At 44.1% G+C, this 18,125-nt stretch overlaps 1 long non-coding RNA gene across 1 annotated transcript in view; it reads right to left on the bottom strand.

Annotated features, from left to right (window-relative positions):
* Positions 1-17,565, bottom strand: part of LOC137636159 (uncharacterized) — a 37,298-nt gene extending 19,733 nt beyond the window's left edge. Inside the window, exons 1-3 of the long non-coding RNA XR_011042974.1 lie at positions 17,459-17,565; positions 11,381-11,524; positions 861-998 (exon numbers count right to left, since the gene is read on the bottom strand). This is a non-coding gene — a long non-coding RNA (uncharacterized lncRNA). The remainder of the gene's footprint in view (positions 1-860; positions 999-11,380; positions 11,525-17,458) is intronic.
* Between the last annotated feature and the right edge of the window lie 560 nt (positions 17,566-18,125).

The raw sequence follows: 18,125 nt of genomic DNA, 5'->3' as shown, positions 1-18,125 counted from the left end.
AGTGAAATGGGTAAGAGAGTTTTGACAGCAAGGTTGGAGACAGCTGATAATTATGAAGGAGGAATAAGCAATAAGAGGTAATAGAAAAAGAATGAGAGAAATTTAGAGTCAAACTGAGGAAAAGAAATTCCCCAGTTCGAGAGCCCTCTTGCCCGTCACAAGCCTTCAGCACGAGAATGATATGCCGTGCTGAAGCCTGATGACTTCATCAAGGCATTCTCTCGTTAAGAGGGCGTTGACGATAGACAGAGGATCGGAAGAAGAGGCCTTGGGATTTTCTCTCTTCAAAGAAGCCTTTGAAGGAGAAATATCCCTTTTGGACTTCTTCCAGCGCCGGGCAAACTTCTCCCACTGGGAGGTAGACCACTCCCTACACTCACCGCATACATTACCCCTATCACACCGTTGGCCCCTACAATGAGGACACAAGGTGTGAGGATCTGTGTCGACCGCCGACATAAAAGTCCCACAAGGGCGGTCAGGTAAACCAGGACATGTACGCATTATTAATAGAGGCCAACTTCACACACACTGTAGAAAAAGAGAAAGCAAAAACAGATTAATGGCAGTCAAGTGAGGGTGAGAACAGACACGTCTGTTCATCACCCGAGCCAAAAGCAAAGTGAAGTATTCACAGGTGTGTGCGAGGAGGGGGGGGGGGGGTTAGCAAGCTACCCCTTCCTACCACCGCTAACTAGCGGTGGGGTAGTAAAACCTCGTTAAAATTCTAATGGCTCGTCATTTCAGCTACGCCGAAGTAATAACCCATATTAAATAGCGTGGTTTGTATTTCAGTTGCGGAACAAAGATTGTTTCCTTAAATTTCTAGAAAATCCCCAGGTCATTTCCATTTTACATACCAGCCATCAAACATCAAACTAAGGACAGCGTCTTTCTCTGGTGACGAGGGGACCAAGATGAGGCCCAAGGCTCCGATTGGACTGGAAACAGCTGGACACACATCTGGGGTGCCGTGAGATGCCCATCTTCCACAAGATCTGCAAAAAGAAGAAATCAACAGTACAGAAGGTCCTTAACCTTACAAATTTAATAGGTTACATAATGCTGTTTGTGAGTGAAATGTTAAATTTTGACCTAGGGTCAGCCTAACCTGAAACCCAAGACTATGATTTTCTGATAGAAAGGTCAACAAATAGTCAGGTTTCATATGAAATAGATATCAGGTTACTAAAAATTTTGTTTCATTACAGTATTTCTTAATCTTACCATTATTATTATTACTATTATTATTATTTTTACTTGCTAAGCCACAATCCTAGTTGGAAAAGCCGGATGATACAAGCCCAGGGGCTCCAACAGATAAAACAGCTCCGTGAGGAAAGGAAACAAGGAATAATAAGATATTTTGAGGACAGTAACAATAAAATAAATACATGATAATCAGGTATGCTAACAGTCATGGCTTCTCAATCACAAGGCTCAACACTACACAATATTCCCGAAGTTTTATTCCAGCCGTGGCCAGATTGTGGAATGACCTTCCTAATCGGGCAGTTCAATCGGTGGAACTTGAGAAGTTCAAACATGCAGCGCATGTTTTCATGTTGAACAGGCTGACAGAAGTCTTTCCTCATTGTTTATTTAAGACAGATCTAATTTAATGTTGTTACTGGTCTCAAAATATCTTATTTCAATTGTTCATTACTTCTCATATAGTTAATTTATTTCCTTACTTTCTTTTTAAACTGGAATATTTACCCACTTGGATCCCTTGGGCTTATGTCATCCTACTTTTCCAACAACAGTTGTAGCTTAGTAAATCTGAGCTCCTGTAAATAAGGCAACAGTTCTTCATACATGGGACTTGTCTGAGAATATCACAGCATTTATCAGTAGTATTCAAACTATGACAAATTCGGAGATAATTTGTATTTTTCCTAACTATACAAACTTTAGCTATTTACATGGGGTAATTACTTCGGCGTAGCTGAATGACGAGCCATAAAAGTTTTAACAGGGTTTACTACCCTGCCGCTAGTTAGGGGTAGGGAGGGGTAGCTAGCTACCCCCCCGCTCCACACACACCGGTGAATGCTTCACTTTGCTTAGAGGTAGGACTTATCTTGGGGGACAGGGCTGGCAGGCACATATGTGTAAATAGCTAAGGTTTGTATAGTTAGGAAAAATACAAATTATCTACGAATTTGTCATTTGTTCCGTAACTGAAATACAAACCACGCTATTTACATGGGATGACTTAACCCTCAGGAAGGGCGGTAAGTACCCTGCCATACTGGCTTTGGCTTGCCCGGGGACCCCAAACTCGAGTGTGTAGGAACTCAAGAAGTAAGGGGTCCCTGCTCCTCGCTGACAGCTGTGAAACTGCTGCGGCCTACGTAAGCTGTGTGTTAAGGTGAGAAGTGACTTGTCCTAGGAAGTTGACCTGGAATTCTTCAGATGGAAATCTAGGGTAGGACTCTCCCAATACCACCTCGTCAGGGTATGGGGACATGACAGTATTACATCTTAATACTAGGAACACAAGGGAGCATGGTTTACCTGCAGAGGTTCGAGGTCAGCTGTGCAGAGAACCCAGGATGCTGCTTTCTCCAAGGGAGGAGAGGATGAAGAAAAGAATAATGGCCAGGCAGATCTTTTCATTCACGCAGACTAAAACCAGGTAACAATGACCTCAACCTTCTGCTACTTGTCCAATAAGGAGCCTGAGGTTAGACCAGCTGTTGTGCAGCCACTATAGGGCCGATAGAAAACGTATCGAGTCTCCTATGTGTCACGTCTTGCAGGTAGTGGGCCGTGAAGGTGGTCTGACGCTTCCAAACCCGAGCTTGAAGGACATGCGTCACTGAATAGTTTTTCTTGAAGGCCAGGGACATAGCCACGCCCCTGACGTCATGCGCTCTAGGGCGACGTGACGGAAGAGGGTCAGGATTCAAGGCCAGATGTATTACCTTGCGAATCCAGGCCGAGATGGTATTTCTGGTGACCCTCCTCTTCGTCTCCCCAGTGCTCACAAACAAGGCTCGCACATGGGGACGAACTGCAGCTGTTCTTTTAAGATATAACCTCAGACTCCTAACTGGGCACAGTAGGAGATGGTCTGGGTTATCTGTTACAGAACGGAGACTTGAAACCCAGAAGGAGTCGAACCTTGGGTCCGGCACTCCCGAATTCTGAGTCTTGGCAACAAACTCAGGGACGAACCTGAACGTTACCTCCCCCCATCCCCTTGAATGGGCGACGTCGTACGAGAAACCATGAAGCTCACTGACTCGCTTGGCCGAGGCCAAAGCTAGCATGAAAACCGTCTTCCAGGTAAGGTGGCGAACGGAAGCCTGGCGTAATGGTTCGTAGGGAGGTCTCTTCTGAGACCTGAGGACTCGAACCACGTTTAATGGAGGAGGTCTCACTTCCGACTGAGGGCAGGTAAGATCATAACTCCGTGTGAGAAGGGAAAGTTCCTGCGAGGAAGAAATGTCCATTCCTTTAAGCCTGAAGGCAAGACTTAAGGCTGAGCGATAGCCTTTCACTGCCGAGACTGAAAGGCGCATTTCCTCCCACAGATAAACGAGGAACTCCGCTATTGCTGGTAAAGTGGCATCGAGGGGAGAGATACCGCTTCCACGACACCAACCACAGAAAACTCGCCACTTCGCCTGGAGGACTCCTGCGGATGATTTGCGCAGGTGGCCAGACATCCTGTTAGCAACTTGTTGCGAAAATCCTCTATCTGTGAGGAGAAGCTGGATAGTCTCCAGGCGTGAAATCGAAGCGAAGCCACGGCTTTGTGGTAGATGTTGGAGTGTAGTTGTTTGAGTAGCTCGTGACGTGGAGGGAGCTCCCTCGGAACCTCCGTGGGGAGTTGCAGAAGGTCCGGGAACCATTCTGCGTGATGCCATAGCGGAGCTATCAAGGTCATTGAGAGATTGACTGATGTTCTGGTCTTGTTGAGTACCCTCCTCATCAGACAGAACGGGGGAAAGGCGTACACATCGACGTTGTCCCACCGTTGTTGGAAGGTATCCTGCCAGAGAGCCTTGGGGTCCGGGACTGGGGAGCAGTACAGCGTGAGCTTGGTGTTCAGCGCCGTAGCGAACAGATCCACTGTCGGGGAACCCCACAAAGTCAGGACTTTGTTGGCTATCTGAGGATCCAAAAACCATTTGGTACTCACTATCTGTGTCGCTTTGCTCAGACTGTCGGCGAGCACATTCCTTTTGCCTGGAATGAAGTGAGCCGATAGTGAAATCGAGTGGACTTCGAACCATCTCAGGATCTCTACTGCAAGATGGGGTATCTGTTCTGAAAAGGTACCTCCCTGCTTGTTGATATAAGCCACTACCGTGGTGTTGTCGCTCATCGCCACCACAGAGTGGCCCGCCAGGACTTGGTGGAACTTCTGAAGTGCCAGGAACACGGCTTACATTTCTAGCAGGTTTATGTGAAGGTACTTTTCTGATTCTGACCACAGGCCTGAGGTCCTGTGGCTCAGAACGTGGGACCCCCCCCCCCCCCCTTTGTTTGATGCGTCCGAGAACAGCATCAAATCTGGGGGAGGGACTAGAAGATCCACTCCCTTTCGTCGGTTCTCGTCCGCCACCCACCACCAGAGATCCGTCCGTTCCGCAGGGCCCAGAGGGATCAAAGTGTCCGGGAAGTCGTGGCCTTGACTCCACCGGGACTTGAGCCGCCACTGGAGGGATCTCATTCTGAGGCGACCGTTGGGAACGAGACGGGTCAGGAAGGAGAGGTGGCTGGGAGTTCTTCTCGATTGAGGAAATGTCTCGCGACCTTCCTCAGCCTTGCTATCCTGTCATCTGATGGGAAGGCTTTGTTGAGATTGGTGTCTATGACCATGCCTAGATATACCAGTTTCTGAGAGGGCTGCAGGGAGGACTTCACGAGATTTACCACGATCCCTAGATCCTGGCAAACTTCGAGGAGCTTGTCTCGGTGGCGAAGAAGGGTTGCCTCTGAGTCCGCTAGGATCAGCCAGTCGTCCAGATAACGAAGGAGACGGATGCCGATCCTGTGAGCCCACGAAGAGATGAGGGTAAATACTCTGGTGAACACCTGAGGGGCTGTGGAGAGACTGAAGCACAGCACCTTGAACTGGTAGATCTTGTTGTCTAGGCAAAATCTTAGGTACTTCCTTGAAGACGGATGGATTGGGATCTGGAAGTACGCGTCTTTCAGGTCCAGTGTACACATGAAGTCTAGTGGTCTCACCGCAAGTCTGACCGTATCTACCGTCTCCATGCTGAACGGAGTCTGCTTGACAAACCCGTTCAGGGTTGAGAGGTCGATGACTGGTCTCCAGCCTCCAGACGCCTTTCTCACAAGAAAGATTCGACTGTAGAAGCCTGGGGACCCGTCTACAACCTCCTGGAGTGCGTCCTTCTTCAACATGGCAAAAGAGCTCAACGATACTGGATTCGCTGTTAGGGGAGGTAGAGAGGCTGTGAACGGGACGCGATAACCTAAAGTTATCACGGAGATCGTCCAGGCTTCTGCCCCGAGTTGCTGCCACCTTGTCGCGCAACTCTGTAGGCATCCCCCCACTGGTGGACATGCAGGGGGATTGCCAACCCTAGCGTTTTCGGCCTCGGCTGTTACCTCTAGGGTTCTTGCCTCCCCTGAGGACTTCTTGCTGCTCCTGCTCTTGGCAGGAAAGGGCTTAGACACCTTTGGCTTCGCTGCAGTAGTCTTCTTCGTGTCCTTAGCTGGACGGGGCTGCTGGACCGCTGGAGGTTCGTAGGGCCTCGATGTCAGGGCCCTGTGGATGAGGGAATCCTGGTTGGATTTCCTCCACCTCTCAGTGGTGAGCTCTACGTCCTTAGGCTCAAACAGACTCTTACCAAACACAGAAGAGTGTCTGAGCCTGCTAACCTCCGAACTGGGGACCTTCTGGTGGAACCTCTCGGCCACAGCGTCCTGACGTTTGAGAACCGTATTGGCCCACAAGCTCGAGACTTGGTGGGCCAGAAACTCAATGGTCCGTGTGCCCAAGAGTAAGAAAGTCTCCAGCGCCTTCCTGGTGCTTTCTTTGGAGAGGTCCTCGGACTGCACCAGGAAGCCCAGAGACCCCAGCCATATGTCGAGCTACGAAGTTGCCTCGATGGCACACTTGGTGACCTTCTCCTGGCTCAAGATCTCAGTGGCTGAAAAGGACACGTGCCAGTTGGAGAGTCTCTCAAGAGGGACTCCTCCTGTGAGTTCTTCCACAGTGTGGTGCAACGGAAGACTCAGACAAGACTCCTCAAGGATCTCGAAGTACCTCCTCTGATGGACTCGAGGAGGAGGAAGGAGCTTGTTACCGGCACTCGATCTGCTGGAGGAGGCAAGCTCAGAGAGCTGGCCCTCGACCTTGTCCCTGGCACTCTTCATCCCCTGAGACCCGGGCAAAGTTGCACTGGCCTTAGAGGGTTTCTGGGTGCCATAGACGCAGTCCAGGACCGTGTCCTTACCTTCACAAGAGGGAATCTCAGGGTCTGGGATCCCATTGAGGTTCCTCATGAGGGTCAGGACTTGCCAGAAAGCTTGTTCTGACTCCTGGTGCTCTCCTCCTGAAGGACTGGCAGCGATGTCTCCCATCCCCAGTGGCTCTTCCTGGGGGGACACGTGGACATCCTTGGCGGCTCTAGACGGTTCCTGCCTGATCCTTGCTGACGATTTGGGAATCGTCTTAGAGTCCTTAGGGTCCCTCCTGGGCAGGATACAGGACTCGAGCAACGAAGGGGGCAGGCTCTTCTCCACCCCTGGACGAGACGATTTCTCAGGGAGAGGTGGCGCTTCCCCCATTGGTGCGATGGGGGAATGGTCCGGCTTATCCGACTCTCCTGAGGATGGGTAGTCCTCATCCGCAGGGGAGGGAGAGAAAGTCTGGGGGGGAGAAGGAGCCTTGCGCAAGGACCTGTGAGGAGACAATATAGGCCTCGTAGGAGTTTCCACGGGAGAGACTCCTCTCTTCCTCTTCAGGGGGATGGAAGCTGCCGCTGGTTTGTGACCCCATCAGAGAGGGCGGGCTTAATCACCTGCACAAGAGCTCTGTGTCCAGGAGAACAGGGCGAGGGCGCGTGAGCGCTGGTGCAGGATCGCGTGCGGCAGGGATGGCGCGTTGGCGCTGGTACGATAGGACCGGCATGCTCGCCTGTGGGCGCGCTAGGCGCGCATCAGGATGTGGTTGCACTGGGGTGCGCTGCTGCGGCGGCTGCGCAGGGCGCGCGGTTGGATGAGGGCGCACAGGTGTGCGCTGGAGCGTTACATTAGGCGCCTTGAGGACAGGAACGGGGCGTGTGACAGGAACAGGGTGCGTAACTGGGGCGTCACGAGCGGTTGCAGCGCATGCTGGTCTGGAAGGAGAGCCCAGGGGCGGCCGTGAGCTCCCGTGCGCTAGCTTGGGAGCCTCCTGGGCGACGCGCTGAGATGTTGAAGCACGTTGGTGAGCGCTAGATTTGGAACCGCGCGTCTCTCCAGACGGGCGCAACGAGTCCGGAGGAACCTGTGGGCGCCTGTCCGCCAGCGAAGGAGCCTCCTGGACTGCGCGCGATGAGGCAGGAACCGGGGGACGCTGGGGCACCGGTGGGCGCGTGAGTGCAGGTGGCCGCGTGTGCGCAGTTGAGCGCTGGCACGCTGTAACAGGAACTGCTGGAGGGCGCAGAAGGGCGTGGGCGCGCAGGGGAACCCTGATGCGTGGCAGGAACGGTGGAGCGAACGCGCGAGGGTGAGCGCCGTGGCGCTAAGTCAGGAACAGCAGCAACGGCAGGCACAGCAGCGACAGCAGCAGGAGAGCGCACAGGAAGAACCTGGCGCTTGAGGGCGAGAGGAGTGGTTTTGGGCTCAAGACCCTTCAGCCCCGAAAGGCCCGGAGACTGCGCAGTGGCAGGATCAGGTGGCGCGTCACGTGCATCAGGAACACTAGATGTAGAAGGTCTGGGAGACTGGTCACTGTGTCCCGAAGGACGACCATCATCCGAAGGTGATCGCAAACGATCCCCGGAGAGGTCTAGGGTGGTAGCTGGCAGGATCGGTGAACGGCGAGTCGTCTCCTCCACAGAGGACTGTGCTGACGACGAGCCGAAGAGGCGCCTCTTAACCCCCTTGTAAGGGGAAGGAAGGCCTCTACGGCGAAGGGGAGGATGAGCCTTCCGCCTTATACGCCCACGAGGGGCCGTGGGATCAGCAAGCTGACCATCAAGGGGCCTCCGAAGAGGAGTCTCTGTAAGTGAACTCCCCCGAGGGGGAGAATCACCGGCAGGAGAGACCGTGGGACTTAGATCCTCCCTCGAAGGGTGTTCGGAGGGGGAATCTAAGCCGTCAGCTACCTCAGCCACAGGAACGGGGGTTTGACTTGACCCACGAGATGACTCCGTCACAACAACGTCAACCACAGACAGAGGATCTATCCCTGCTGTAGTTGGCGATTGTTTGACGGCTGCACCCAGTTTGATCATGTCAAACAGGGCTTCCTTCGAGGGCGAACCCTGCAGCCCCAAGGAAGCCCAAAGCTGAAACAAATCATGATTAGACATTAAATCCTCCTCCGGGGGAAGAAGGGGCAGCCGCCTCGCTATGGGAGGCAACTACCTCTCCCACACCCCGGGATCGGTCAACAGCACAGCGGTCTACGCAACCACTCGCCGGCCTCTCGGAAGAGACCGTTCGAGGGGGAGCTTCAGAGGAGGAAAGGGCAACGGAAGAAGAAGTCCTGGAATTTTCTCTCTTCAGAGAAGCTTCTGAAGGAGAAAGATCCCTTTTGGCCTTCTTCTTCCGGCACCGGGCAAACCTCTCCCACTGGGAGGTAGACCAATCCCTACATTCAATACATACATTATCACTATAACACCGCTGGCCCCTACAGTGAGGACATAAGGTGTGGGGATCGGTGTCGACTGCCGAAATAAAGGTCCCATAAGGGCGGCCGGGAAGTCCAGGGCAAGTACGCAAGTACGCATTGTCAGTAGAGGCCAACTTCAAGCACACTGCAAAAGAGAAAAAGCAAAAACAGATTAACATGGCAGTCAAAGCGAGGGAGAGCGCACACAGGTCTGTTCTCTTCCCGAGCCAAAAGTAAAGTGAAGCATTCACCGGTGTGTGTGAGGGGGGGGGGGTAGCTAGCTACCCCTCCCTACCTCCCGCTAACTAGCGGTGGGGTAGTAAACCCTCGTTAAAACTTTTATGGCTCGTCATTCAGCTACGCCGAAGTAATTACCCCATGTAAATAGCGTGGTTTGTATTTCAGTTACGGAGCAAAGGAGTTTTGGTTTCAAATATACTGCGGAACTCTCTACTCCTCTGGAATATCTTTTCATTGCCATCTATAGTCGCAGCAGATTCAGGGCGAAATAAGACCATCCCCCTGATGACGTCATAGCAAATCAGATATTCTCCCATATTAACAGCGGTCACAACACAAAATAAGTTAGTATAGTCTGAAATTTGTAAGGAGATTTATTATGCAGTCTCAGAATGAAGTGCATGTCCTAATTAAATGTACAATGTCACGATCGAAGAGGCAGCAATTTAGTAATCTTAATTATACGAACATGGAAGCACTGTTTGGAGAAGAAAATCACGTAATTGACCTGTGCCAGTATATATTTGAAGTATTAAAGATTTATAATTAAATATTTGTTTTGTTTTGGTATTGATGTACGACGGTTTTGTTGTGATGGTTGATTAATAGCCTTATATTTCTTTATGGAAGAAAATAATTTAATTTTTCTGGACAAAATATTTTATAATGTAATGGGGGAAGGTGTATAATTGTTACAGAATAAAACCCACTGTTTTGTGCAAACCAAATACAAATATTGTACTACAATGTATATAAAGTTTCGTCAATACAGAATAAATAAATAAAAACTAAGCAGAGGGTACATATGGTGATTGATCGTAATTTGAAATACCACGATCAGGTGCGACCTAGTCAGAGTAAGAAGGCGCTGGCAACAAAGATTTGGTTTCCTTTTCAGCCAAGGCATAATAATAAGTTGAATTCTGTAATCTATCCTCATATCTGTGATAATCAGGACCTTCTGCGTAATCCCATCAAAATTCCCTTTGTCTCTGACGCTGACGAAGAGCTTGTTGGACAAGACAAGAAGTAGGAGCGTCAACTCTAGGAAAAGGAGTACTGGGTATATGGTTCAGTACTCCTTAGCTAATGTGTTGGTCTAACCTGTAAAACAAGGGTAGAAGAGACTCTTTAGCTATGGTAAGCAGCTCTTCTAAGAGAAGGACACTCGTAAATCAAACCACTGTTCTCTAGTCTTGGGTAGTGCCATAGCCTCTGTACCATGGTCTTCCACTGTCTTGGGTTAGAGTTCTCTTGCTTGAGGGTACACTCGGGCACGCTATTCTATCTAATTTCTCTCTTTCTTGTTTTGTTAAAGTTTTATTAGTTTATATAGGAAATATTTATTTTTATGTTGTTGCTATTCTTAAAATATTTTATTTTTCCTTTCCTCACTGAGCTATTTTCCCTGTTGGGGCCCCTGGGCTTATAGCATCCTGCTTTTCAAACTAGGGTTGTAGCTTAGCAAGTAATAATAATAACAATAATAACAAGGATTCTTCATTAACATCTGTTGGTTTTGACCTGTGAATAACTGTGGAATGACTGTCAACCTTCTTGAAGATGGTAAAGATCTAGAAGCTGGGGAATTATTATTACGTAGCGCGATCGTATGCGTTTTAGGAATATGCAGAATGGTGGACGCGCGTTCGGTATGAGAATGCATATTGTTGGCGGTGCGTCCGATGCTGCGTCAACAAAGCAACGTAGTGTGTGTGTAAACGGAACAGGCAACTGAAAGATCTCGTCAAGCCGAGCCACAATGGAAGCGAGATAGAGACAACAGAAAAAAAGATTACAGTAAATCTTAAACTCAAGAACATCAAGTCACATCTCTTGGAAGATGAAAGATTTTAACTGAGAGAAAAGAATGACCGGAGGAAACATATGCTTCTAAACCATAAAGCAAAGAACCACCAATTTCCAGAACTACTCTCTGCAGCTACTCTTTTCAGTGGCTACTTTCCTCTTGGTAAGGGCAGCTCTTCCAGGAGAAGGTCACTCCAAAATAAAATCATTGTTCTCCAGTCTTGGATAGCGCCACAGCCACTATACCATAGTCTTCTACTGTTTTGGGGTAGAGTTCACTTGCTTGAGGGAACACTCGGGCATACTATTCTATCTTATTTTTCTTCCCCTTGTTTTGTTAAGTTTTTAAAGTTTATATAAAAAATATTTATCTTAATGTTACTGTTCTTAAAATCTTCTATTTTTCCTTTTTTCCTTTCCTCACTGGACTATTTTCCTAGCTGGGGCCAATGGGCTTACAGCATCCTGCTTTTCCAGCTAGAGTTGTAGCTTGGCAAGTAATAATAATATGCTTACCTAAAGAACAACCAGAGCAGAGACGCAATGCTAAAAGTTGGTCATCTGTACCCTCAAGTTTTCACTAATGACCGCCCTAACGTCCATATTTTTGGTTCCTTACTCATCTTTGTGGATAGTTGCATTTTTCTCGCCTTTACTGGCCTGCAAAGAAAAATATGGTTTAAAACCTGTTATAAGAATGTTGCCACAGAAGTTAACAGACACATACAGTTTAAGAAATCATATCCCTGTTAATAATGATTAAATGTTGACGATAGTTTGTAAATACATTAGAATGAAAAAAAAGATTGTAAACATTAGGATAAAAAAATCTTATTCTATATACTTTGCTCTAGTCCTCACAAAAACACTTATTATTAGAGAAAAATAAATGACACGATAATGGCATTACAATACATATTTAACCCTTTTACCCCCAAAGGACGTACTGGTACGTTTCACAAAACTCATCCCTTTACCCCAATGGACGTACCGGTACGTCCTTGCAAAAAAATGCTATAAAAATTTTTTTTTCATATTTTTTATAATTTTTTGAAAAAATTCAGGCATTTTCCAAGAGAATGAGACCAACCTGACCTCTCTATGACAAAAATTAAGGCTGTTAGAGCAATTTTAAAAAAATATACTGCAAAATGTGCTGGGGAAAAAATAACCCCTTGGGGGTTAAGGGTTGGAAATTTCCAAAGAGCCTGGGGGTAAAAGGGATAAATGCTTTTGACATCCGTGCTGCCAAAGTGGGACCATGGGAAACAGCGACAACGGAAATGTCACAGTAATAATGTCCTAATTATACATATCCAGCACACTTGATCATTGACTACAATACTTCTCCACCCATGGTAAGACCAGGGAAGACAAGGAAATTTGTTCTGATGACCTCATCTCTCCACAAAAAAAAAATTTTCCTCAGCTTTGTAAGAAAGTATAGTTGTGGTCACTACTGGGAACTATTGAGATGCAAGCTTGTCGCAAACTCCGACCGTCCACCAGGCAGACAAAACTCGGTAAAAGCTTTGTTTACGTAAAGAGGAATGAATCGGGAAGGAGAATTCTATATAGATGGAAAATTGATTTTTTATGTTCCATGTTATTTTGGTTCTTTTCTTTCCTCTATTAATGGTTTGAAAGAAGAACTTCTTATCCATATTGAAGATATTGTTGAAGTAACAGCAATATCAGACCCCTCGTCGATGACTTTGATTCAGAACAGAATATTGACAATGATAATACATGGTCAATGTTTACAATGCTAGCGCGTTGTCCTGTATATATCGAGCTAAGAGAAGGCCCACCAAAGCACCGCTTCTCAAAATACTAATCAGTTTCAACTCTCCATTCTCAAAAAAGATCCTTTCAATTGAAAGGCATCATGGCGACAAATGTTGAGGTCATGAAAAGAATATTCCAATGAAACTTACTCCCATATAAGTCGGAAAGAATAGAGTATTGGATTGGTTTCAAGGAATTCACAACATTCAAACTACAAAGAATAAATTGAAATCAGTAATGTAATCAGTTTGATCTATTTTTGTATGCTATATTGAAGTGCATTTCTTTCTGAAAATCCTTCGGTTCAACTTTATCAAAGGAGCCTTAGTATATCGGCGGCCAGTTCCTCATGAGTGCATAGAAAATGGACACCGGCTAACCTAAACTTCCCCACCCTAACCTACGGTACAATCTTTCTATCCGAAGATAGCTACCTGGACATAAGAAATGTTTATCGACTAGTAAGGCCAGGTAGTAGCAGACGATGCTTTCGAATGTGTTTATCTGGAGGTACTTATACACGAAAATACATAAAGAATGTTTGTATAGTGTTTCAATGTTCACTTATCTATTAAATATATCACTATTACGGTAGTAGACGTGTGGGTGGATGTATGATAGAGGGTATTAGAGGCCACCTGTATGTATAGTGACGGTTGACAAAGACTAGGGCTGTTTAACCCTTTTACCCCCAAAGGACGTACTGGTACGTTTCACAAATGCCATCCCTTTACCCCCATGGACGTACCGGTACGTCCTTGCAAAAAATGCTATAAAAATTTTTTTTTCATATTTTTGATAATTTTTTGAGAAAATTCAGGCATTTTCCAAGAGAATGAGATCAACCTGACCTCTTTATGACAAAAAATAAGGCTGTTAGAGCAATTAAAAAAAAATATACTGCAAAATGTACTGGGAAAAAATAACCCCTTGGGGGTTAAGGGTTGGAAATTTCCAAATAGCCTGGGGGTAAAAGGGTTAAGGGCATGGCTTGTAGGTTTGGTTAGAGGGGGTGAAATTAGTTAGTATCCCTTTTTTATGCACGTTTTGGGGAGGTGGCCACTCATATATAATGGCCCCGACCTGTATCAATAGGCCCCTATCACTGATAATCATAATAGACCTATCACTGTATCAGTTACAAATGTTGACATGCGACCTGTGGGTTTGAATGACTGCACAGACATTGAAGAAAAAAAATTCTCATTCCTACACATTATTATTATTATTACTTGCTAAGCTACACCCCTAGTTGGAAATGCAGGATGCTAAAAGCTTAGGGGCTCCAATATTGAAAATAGCCCAGTGAGGATAGGGAGCAAGGAAAAATAGAATATTTTGAGAACAGTAACATTAAGATAAATATCTCCTATATCGCCTATATAAACAAAACAGGAGTAAGAGAAATAAGATAGTGTGCCCGAGTGTACCTTCAATCAAGAGAACTCTACTCCAAGATAGTGGAGGACCATGGTACAGAGGCTATGGCACTACCCAAGAATAGAGAATATTGAATTAAACATTGTATAATATTGTAGATAACCCATTTCAGAATTCTGCAGATTGAGGGGTAAAAACGGGTAATTTTCACTTTTTTGACTTTTCTCGACTGAAATACATATCTGGTTGCCAGACATAGAAACAATTTTTGCGTCACATTGAGTTGGTATAGAATTTGAGCCCCATACATAGTATAATCAGAATCATGAATGATATTGTATCTAACCCATTTCAGAATTCTGCGATAGAGGGGTAAAAACGGGTAATTTTCACTTTTTTTACTTTTCTCGACTGAAATACATACAGTATCTGGTTGCCAGACATAGAAACAATTTTTGCGTCACATTGAGTTGGTATAGAATTTGAGCCCCATACATAGTATAATCAGAATCATGAATAATATTGTATCTAACCCATTTCGTTCAATTAGTTCATTATGCATGTTGCATGAAATTTTTCATAATTCTGACCATCCTTTACATTCAAATCTTCCCGGACAGTTCCATCTTGTTCATATTACTAGGCATGCAGTTCATTCTAATAGGCAGGCCTTCTCCACTATGAGGCTCAAAACTACACTGTGTTCTAGAAGTTTTATTTCACCTGTGACTAAGAAAATCAAACTATTGTTCTCTAGTCTTGGGTAGTGCCTTAGCCTCTGTACCATGGTCTTCCATTGTCTTGGGTTAGAGTTCTCTTCATCTTGTTTTGTTAAAGTTTTTATAGTTTATATAGGAAATATTTATTTTAATGTTGTTACTGTTCTTAAAATACAGTATTCTATTTATCCTTGTTTCCTTTCCTCACTGGGTTGCTTTCCATGTTGGAGCCCCTAGGCTTATAGCAAATCCTGCTTTTCCAACTAGGGCTGTAGCTTAGCAAGTAATAATAATAACAATAATAATAATAATAATAATAATAATTTTTTAAAATGGCAAAAACTTGAAAATTTACAAATTTTATCGCCCAACCACCAGTCCTGCTTCCGGATGCAACATGCTGCCAAAACGGAATTTCATTCTCATTGTTTTTAATTTGCTTTCATTCTTTCTTTATTCCACATTGTGAGCAAACCTAGGAATGAGATTTTTTTTTTTTAATATCTGTGCAGTCATTTAACCCCACAGTTCATTCGTCAACATTTGTGAGTGATACAGTGATAGGTGTATTAGTATTTTGATTCGATTTTAAGATGAGTAAGCTTTGTGCAAACAATATTTCCCTTAATCATTAACAAGTCTGAATGAAAAGGCATAGTGACAGTGTTGCATGATGGGCTAGACTAAATATCCCTGTTTTGGTCTTTCAAAATTGGTTCATGGCTATCTCCTGAACTTGGGGTACATTCAACAATAGGAATACAGTAGGCCTATAGCATAATAGAAATCTAGATACAAATCAAATATTTGTGAAGAAAAAGTTACGAATTTACTAAAAGAAAAACTTCGTTTCTTTGAAAACCAATTTTTTTTTTCCGTTAGTGTGAGGGAAGAAAAATAATATTTGATAATGAGCAAGGATGGATATTTTAGAAAATATCATACATAAAGTTATGAAAAAAAGGAAGTACACAATGTGTTGAATGCATGCCGATAAGATAATTCTAATTATTTGAGGAGTAAATTCCAAATAAATAGTAAAATTATCTAACATGAAAACTGATTCTGTTGTTTACAAGCTTATTTATTGTCTAATAGGAATGTTTTGGGTCGGATTAAAAGCTTTGTTAATCCTTTGTTTGCCGGGAGGGATAATAGTTAATCTGCAACAACATAACAGTTAAACTGTCGATCTACTCCCACTACAATCTGTTCAGAATTCGTGCCCTCATTAACAGAAACAATCTTTTTGCTATTTGTTATAGATTTTGTGTCTTCTCCCAATTTCATTTTACATATATCCTGCTTTTCATAAATATGAAACCTTTGAATAAAATTTCCAAATTGATTTTAGTATTTTTTTCCCTTTTTACCCTCTTGGACTCAAAATTTCCCCAAAACGGAAATTTTCCTCCAACTGGCCACATTATGACTATCAGTGGTTAGGGCTATATATACACCAGAGTATTAGTACCCTCATTAATAGAACCAACTTCTCTACTATTTTGTAGCTTCTCCCATTTAAGTCTCGTGCTTTTCATAAATCCGAAACAGTAAAATTTCTCTGATGATTTCGAAGATTTCTTCTCATTTTCCTAAAACAGGGAAATTTTCCTCTATTCTGTTTTAATGCTAATATTTTAAAATATTTTATTTTGATTGTTCATTATTTATATCGTTTTTTTTCATTTCCTTATTTCCCTACTAGGATCCTATCGATACACTGTACTATAGCATCGTCTGTTATTACCTGGCCTTACTAATCGAGAAAGTTATTTACTGCTAGCCGAACATAACGCTATCCTCGGGTAGCTATCTCCGGATAGAAAGATTTCAGTCTAACCTACAGGCCATGTCCTTACCTACTTACCTAACGGGGGGGTGGGTGGGTGGGTGGTGGTGGTGGTGTTTAGCGCCCCCTTACACTGCCGTATTCTTAGTCAGCCATTATCATACATACACCCCTTATTAGTGTACTGTTCAGAGACACTACGAGGTCTGGCGAGTAGGAAAGGAGTCACCGAACTGACATTAGGTCATTAGGGTACCAGGGAATAGCTATTGCAGCCTTTGTACATCAGCGGCCACTTCCTCCCATTCAGTTTAAAAATTGACATTAACTAACTTAAATTTTCCCCCTAACCTAACCTACAACCCGTGTCCTTACCTACTCACCTAACAGGGGGGTATAACGGCCCCCTACAATCCCCCTTACACTGGCATATTCTTCCCCAGCCGTCATCATACATACAGGTGGCCGCTATCAAACATACACCCCTTGTCAGTGCACTGTCCCGAGATACTTTGAGGTGTGGCGGGTAGGAACGGAGTCACTGAACAGATATTTGGTCATTGGGGTACCAGGGTAAAGCTACCTTCCCAGATTAGGTTAGCGGTGCCAGGGTAAATATAAGCGATAGCATCCATAAGCCAGTTATATGAAAACAATACTATAACTGCTCCCTAGTTATACTAGATTGGTCATTTACTGTATATAACTAAAATAAAACCGAAACGTGATATATGATACGAATATTTATTATGTTCTCAAAATATTATATAGCTTAAGTTAATATGAATCGTAAGCGGGCCAAGACCCTAGGCCCTAAGATTCAAGTAAAATCAACGAAATTAAGTTTATAATCTTCATATATATATGACATACATGACATTTATAAACTTATGCAAAAGTTTACATTAATCTTACCTTTAAATTTCCTATGTAAAATAGACACCGTTTGTTAAAACATACTTTTTTTTTAAATAAGGACAGAATCATCCGAATTCCGAATGTTTGTTTACATTCATTCTGGGATCCAATATCGGGAAGATAAGTAAAATGGTTCCAATTTTTAAATTTATTTTATATTTTTTAAATTCTTATTTATAATTTATGAGAGTTTTTGTACTTTTTAAAAGGATTAAATATAAAATTCAGTTCTATTTTGATTTATCTTATGCTTTTCTATGTTAAAATACAGTACGGAATATGAAATGTTAATACATATGCTGGCATTATTTGGGCCAACCGAAGATGCCAATTTTGTGTATTGTACTGCATTTTACAGTATATTATCATTACTTTATACATCATAATATAATAAATTTAGTTATTTTAATACAATAAGTATTATATTTTATCACAATAATTACTTTATTATAACATTTTAATAAAGTTATGCTAAATTATATTATTCACATATAAAGATCACTACTATTTTTCATTTCTGGCTGGTATAATTTCAATCTCCAATAAAAGATAAACCAAATCATTTATTTTAATTAAATGTACATTATATTATGTATAAATGACAAATAGAACATTAAAATAAGATGTACATTCCATATATAAGGATTTAGTTATTGCAGTACAA

The sequence above is a fragment of the Palaemon carinicauda genome, unplaced genomic scaffold (assembly GCF_036898095.1).
Source record: "Palaemon carinicauda isolate YSFRI2023 unplaced genomic scaffold, ASM3689809v2 scaffold242, whole genome shotgun sequence".
NCBI lineage: Eukaryota > Metazoa > Arthropoda > Malacostraca > Decapoda > Palaemonidae > Palaemon > Palaemon carinicauda.
Note: the sequence above shows the minus strand (reverse complement) of the source record. Positions and strands in the feature narration are given on the sequence as shown.